The sequence below is a fragment of the Drosophila yakuba genome, chromosome 2L (assembly GCF_016746365.2).
Source record: "Drosophila yakuba strain Tai18E2 chromosome 2L, Prin_Dyak_Tai18E2_2.1, whole genome shotgun sequence".
In the NCBI taxonomy this organism is placed as follows: domain Eukaryota; kingdom Metazoa; phylum Arthropoda; class Insecta; order Diptera; family Drosophilidae; genus Drosophila; species Drosophila yakuba.
Window position 1 is genome coordinate 30,361,506 of NC_052527.2, and position 5,107 is coordinate 30,366,612.

The following is a 5,107-nucleotide window of genomic DNA, read 5'->3' on the forward strand; positions in this document are numbered from 1 at the left end:
GGTAAGTTTAACGGAACCCTGTTCCCGAGTTTTTTCTATATTCATATCTATATATATAAAATTTAAGAACAAGTTTCACGAATGATTATAACTCCAGAACGCATGAGCCGATTTAAACGGTTTTGCATTCGTTGGGAAGGTCTCGGGCTCCGTTAGGACAAGAGCAAAGAAAATTCTGGAAAAAGCTAAAAGAAAAGCGGGAAACCCGTTTTTTACATGCAGCGCCATTTCTAAAACATAGGATGTCATTCTTCTCTGCTCATTTCGTTTTATTTAAATCATGAGACAAATTTGCTAAACACATGCTTTATTGAATTCTACGGTATGTGTTGTTGTTAGTGCGGTGTTTTATTTCTTCGCGGGCCAGGTGAACTTTGTCTCGCCCCTAATTCTTCTTTTATATAGTTCTAGAGTACTATTCTATTTCATTCAATTTTGTGCTTTTGGAAATCAAATTGGATATTTTATTTACTTATTCCATGTAAGTATTTTGCATTATATATTTATAGTGTTAGTCATGCCTTAAATTTCATCATACAGCAAATAAAATGCCACGACCAAGGCGTACTAATATTAGTCGCCGTACACGTAATGCGTTTACTTTAAGGTCGAATAGAACATTGCAAAGTGAGGAAGAGCGTGCACAGATTAATGCAGATAGAAGAGATCGATATGCACGAAATCGAAACTCACCTAATCGTTCTCTTGATAGGCAGCTATGATGGATTACAATATCCATTATTGTACTGGAAAGGTGATGACGCCTATAATATCCTTATACCAATGATAGATCCACAAACCGGTAGAGTATAATATAAATTCAATATGCGTTCATTTTAACAAAAGAAAATATTTTAATTTTTTGATAATGCATTCATTACAGGTCGTGACATTAAAAAAAAGTTAGTGCGAACTATTATTCGTACAGATTCATGATTCGCCCACAAGAAGACAATTTCATTTTGAGATGTTGCAAACTTTTCAATCAATACGCTGTTGACATGTACGCAAAAATAGAAACAGAACGTCTGAATTACCTTCGATTCAATCAAACAAAATTACGATCGGAAGAATATATACATTTGCGAGATGCAATAGTGAATGATGGTAATGCAAGTGATATCGGACGTTTTACAATATTACCATCCACATATGTCGGCAGTCCGCGTCACATGCATGAATACACGCAAGATGCAATGTCATACGTTCGCAAATATGGTCGACCAGACTTATTTATAACATTTACATGCAATCCACAGTGGGCGGACATAAATGATAATTTATTTGTTGGTCAAATACCAATTGATCGGCACTATATAACTGCGCGTGTATTTCGACAGAAATTAAAGGCATTGATAGATTTGATTGTCAAATTTAAAATATTTGGAAACGTATGTTGCTGGATGTATTCGATTGAATGGCAGAAACGAGGGTTACCGCACGCTCACATATTGATATATCAGCCGAAATTCCAAATCAAAACAGCGATCCACAATTATTTTAAGTTGTTACGAAAAACGTGATTCACGGACCATGCGGTGAACTAAATTTAGATTTGCCATGCATGATCGATGGAAAATGCTCAAAGCGGTATCCAAGAGCATTGAACATAACAGGTAATGACGGATACCCATCGTATCGACGTCGGTCACCAGACGATTTTGGCTGGAAGTTGGGTAGTGCCATATTTACCGCTATTATCAAAAATATGTGAAGCTCACATTAACGTTGAATATGGTAATTCAGTGAAGTCAATCAAATATATATGCAAATATGTCAACAAGGGAAGCGACATTACTGTTTTTTGAATAACTGGTGACAATAGATATGATGAAATTTCACAATATCAAATGGGACGTTACATAAGCACTAATGAAGCTCTTTGGAGAATTTATTCATTTCCAATGCATGAGCGATATCCTGCTGTGGTTCATTTGGCTGTTCATTTGGAAAATGGACAACGTGTTTATTTTACTAATTCAAATGTGGAGCAGAGAGCGGCACAGCCACCAGCAACAACATTAACTGCATTTTTCCAATTGTGTGAAAGTGATGAATTTGCAGGAACATTGCTGTTTTCGGACGTACCACACTATTTCATTTGGACTGCAAAAAAATGGCAACGACGAAGAGAAGCCCCAGTTGATGGTCATCCAGGCGTTTTATATGAAGATACTATGAGAAGGTTGTACACAGTTCATCCAAACAACGCAGAGTGCTTTTATATGCGACTGTTGTTGGTAAACGTTGATTTGTGGAATAAATATAAAGGTTTAATGGCCGAAGACTTTTTATATCGAATGCGTCATCACACCAGAAATGTAGATTGAAGATATGTGCCTTGCGATGGCAAATAAAGCATATGGTCAATTAGGTATGCCTTCACCGAATAGTCCAATGCATGATTTGTTTGATCGAGAATTGCAACGTGAACAACAGTACAATATCAATGAATTGCAAACATTTGTGAATTGGAATTTAACCAAATTGAACGACCAACAAAAACATTTTTACGATACCATTATGCAAGCAGTGCAAAATGATGGTGGATTGTATTTTTTGGATGCGCCTGAAGGTACGGGTAAAACATTTGTGGTATCGTTGATTTTGGCAGCCATTCGGTCACAACAAAAAATTGCATTGGCACTTGCTTCGTCAGGAATTGCTGCTACTTTATTGGATGGTGGACGAACAGCACACTCAGCATTAAAATTGCCGTTAAATGTGCAGGTTTGTTTGTATTAATTGATTGATCTTTCTAAAATATATTAGTACTATCTTCTATATTATTTTCGAACATACAGGTTATTGACAATCCCACATGCAACATATCAAGAAATTCTGGAATGGCAAAAGTTTTGCAGCAAGCAGCAATTATTATATTGGATGAATGTACAATGACCCATAAAAAATCTCTGGAAGCATTGAACAGAACAATGCAAGATCTACGTCGCAATCAACAAATTTTTGTCAGGAGACTTCCGACAAACATTGCCAGTCATTCCATATGCAACGTTAGCGGATCAGGTCAATGCGTGCTTGAAGTATTCTTTCCTGTGGCAATATGTCCAAAAATTGACATTGAACATAAACATGCGTGTTCAATTGCACAATGATCAATCTGTTTTCGAAACAATTATTATAAATCGGAGTTGGCAAAGTTCCAAATACAAATGGCTTGATCATTTTGCCAAACAATTTTTGTACAATTCTACAATCTAAATGCGAATTAATAGAAAGCGTTTTTCCAAATATAATTCAAAGTCACGATTGGTTGACAGAACGAGCAATATTGTCACCAAAAAATGTACATGTCAATAAAATCAATTTACACATTCAAAAAAATTGCCACTGGCGCACTGACATCATATAAATCTTTTGATAGCGCAATGAAAGAAGATGATGCAGTGAATTATCCAGTAGACACGCCTGGTATGCCACCGCATTTTTCGAACTTAAAAATCGGCTAATCAATTATTTTACTACGGAATTTAAATGCACCAAAATTATGCAATGGCACAAGATTGGTTGTAAAAAAATTGATTAATTTAATTGAAGCCACGATATTGACTGGAAAAGCGAAAGGAGAAATGGTGCTCATACCGTGTATTCCGTTGATACCAACGGACATGCCGTTTAAATTTAAGCGACTGCAATTCCCAGTGCGTCTATCATTTGCCATGTCCATCAATAAGGCACAAGGACAAACGCTTCAAGTATGCGGGTTGAATGTGGAAGAGCCGTGTTTTTTCTCTTGGGCAGCTATACGTAGCCTGTTCAAGAGTTGGCATTTCAAACTCTTTATTTGTATTCGCTTCAAATGGACAAACGAAAAATATAGTTTATCCAAATGTTTTGGATTGAAAATAACAATTTTCAAATAATATAAATGACTTTCATATAACAAATTCTAGGAATTTTTCATTGAATTTTAAGACTGCATGCGGCACAGCGCATAGGGCCCACTAATATAAACACATTTTTTCAGGCTCATTGTATTTTTACACCATTAGTAAATACAAGTATATTTTTGTCAGGTTTAAAGAAAAATATTTTATTGTTAGCCTCTTCCAGGCAATTTATTTCATCAATAGAAGTTAAATATTTTGTGTTCGATATAGTCTTAAATAAAAACTACTTTTTAGCGGCGAGTATCCGCCTTGTTTTTGTTATGCAAAAACTAGAGCCCTCAGAGCGACGTTTGTAGTCGTGAATGGCCAACAATTTTTTTGACGTGCGCACCTTTGCTTGGTGATGAATTTGATACTCCTCGCTAAACACAAATATAGCTAACTTATCATAATTTTTTTATGCTAGCCTTAAATTTTTTTTTTGTATTACATGGCACTAGCCAACAATCTATTACTCAATAAAATTATGCTATTATTGTAACTACAACAAAGGCCGTCAGTCGGGTGATGGACAAGGGGAATAACGTGTAGTTTCAAGCTTGCTAGAAGAACGCGCGGTAATTGTCCATACACCCGGAAGTACTCTCCACGCGAGGGCGGCTAGAAACAGGTCCCCTAGCAAGGTTATGTCCCTGCCAGAGGATGCTGGCAAATGGTAGTCAGGCGTCCCGGGCCGGACTAAGGTGTCATTCGACCAGCGCCAAGAGTCAGCCTGACTAAGGACCCGGGTCACAAAATAGCTCAGTCTCAAACGGAGAGCTCAGGGTACCCCCTGTTCTAAGAAGCCTTACCCGGGCGTCGCGGATCCCCTTCTTTTCTCCGCAACTCGTGGGAATCACATGGAGTCAACAAATATAAATAAAAAGGAGTCAGGATCTCCCAAAAAACCTACCCAAACGGCAGTGACGTCTGAGTCTGGCCGTACAAACTTCCAGGCAGCAAAGTTGGCGAGTAAGCCCACCTGCCTGGCCAACACGTCTGAGGCGACTGAGTGCAAGCCGCCCAAAGCCGTCGCCATGGGAACATCTCCAGGCCCTAGTGCCATGATGCCGCCTTCAGGCGCAGCCACGGACGGCAAGCACCCAGTGGTAACCGGTAAGGGCAAACATACCTACGCAGAGAAACGATCTGCAGGTCCAATCTTACGCAGCCAAGAGAGATCAAAAACGGCTCCTTCGGCTGAGTGGATGAAATGG

General features: G+C 38.3%; 1 long non-coding RNA gene across 3 annotated transcripts; it reads left to right on the forward strand.

Annotated features, from left to right (window-relative positions):
* The first annotated feature begins 216 nt into the window (after nt 1-216).
* LOC26536339 lies at nt 217-3,884 on the forward strand. Of its 3 annotated transcripts, none has more exons than XR_001454418.2 (5): nt 217-322; nt 406-481; nt 541-802; nt 884-2,730; nt 2,805-3,884. It is a non-coding gene; the product is annotated as an uncharacterized LOC26536339 (long non-coding RNA). The 3 variants fall into 3 exon arrangements; XR_005560196.1 differs by having other exon boundaries at nt 275-322; nt 412-481; XR_001454419.3 differs by having other exon boundaries at nt 266-481.
* Nucleotides 3,885-5,107: the final 1,223 nt, after the last annotated feature.